Source organism: Sphaeroforma arctica (genome assembly GCF_001186125.1).
Source record: "Sphaeroforma arctica JP610 unplaced genomic scaffold supercont1.1493, whole genome shotgun sequence".
Lineage (NCBI taxonomy): Eukaryota > Ichthyosporea > Ichthyophonida > Sphaeroforma > Sphaeroforma arctica.
The window spans coordinates 12111-13450 of record NW_014039065.1 but is presented as its reverse complement, the minus strand read 5'-3'; positions in this window follow the sequence as shown (position 1 = coordinate 13450).

Below are 1340 nucleotides of genomic sequence, written 5' to 3'. Positions count from 1 at the left end.
TTCACTCGTGGCATAGCTAGTGTGGTTATGTATATATAGATTCACTTCATGTATATACGTATATATACAGTGTCACTCGTGACAAAGCTAGTGTGGTTGTGTATATATAGATTCACTTCAAATGACCTACAGGTGTGTGCTGTGTGTAACATAGTGTCGCCAGTACAGTAGAGGGATACTGTCGCAATTATATTACACAAGTGTGCTGGCGTATATACAAATCACACTCTACATGACATACGGTGTGTGTATAAGTGTATATACAAATCACACTCTAAATGACATACGGTGTGTGCTGTGTATAAGTGTATATACAAATCACACTCTACATGACATATTGTATACGTGTGTATACAAATCATACTCTGCATGACATTGTATAAGAGTGTACACAAATCACACTCTACATGACTTACGGTGTGTGCCGTGTGCAAGATAGTGTCGCCAGTAGAGTAGAGCAATACCGCCACAATTACATAGTCTCTAAAAGAGAATGGACGAACCGACAATCATGGTTGTACATATGCATAGGTATATTGCGCTGGTACCCTACACACGCGCCCTGACGATTGGCTGTGCTCATATATATTGCGACTACGATGTGATAGGGCAGACATCCGATGTGCGAGCATCATATTTCAACTGCAGGAACGCCATTGAGTGATTTCGTTGTAACGTCATTCAGTGAATTTGGTGTACAATATAATCTGCCTTTGTATTGGGGAGTGTTACACGCGTATAAGAACGCCATTGAGTGCATTTACTATATCGTCCTTCAGTTATTTTGATGTATAATATAATCTGCCTTTGTATTGGGGAGTGTTGCACGTGTGGCATCGGTTATGGTTGATACAGTTCCTGTTCTTCCGTGCGCTGTGGGGCTTCTTGTAACCGTCAACCTACCGGCAGAGAGATGAATAGTGCGCCCCTAACTCGTGTACTACAGAAAACTTGTACCTAAGAATCTACCTACCTATACTACTTGTATAGTCACTACATAGCACGAGACATGGTAGTGGAGTACAGGGTGCTGGTTGATCTCAAACTTATACCTAGGAATCCACCTACCTATACTGCATGTATTGTCACTACACAGCACGAGATATGGTAGTGGAATACAAGGTACTGGTTGATCTCAAACTTATACCTATGAATCTACCTACCTATAATACAGGTATTGTCACTACACAGCACGAGATATGGTAGTGGAGTACAAGGTGCTGGTTGATCTCAAACTTATACCTATGAATCTACCTACTTATACTACATGTATTGTCAATACGCAGCTCGAGTTATGGTAGTGGAGTACAAGGTGCTGGTTGATCTCAATCTTATACCTG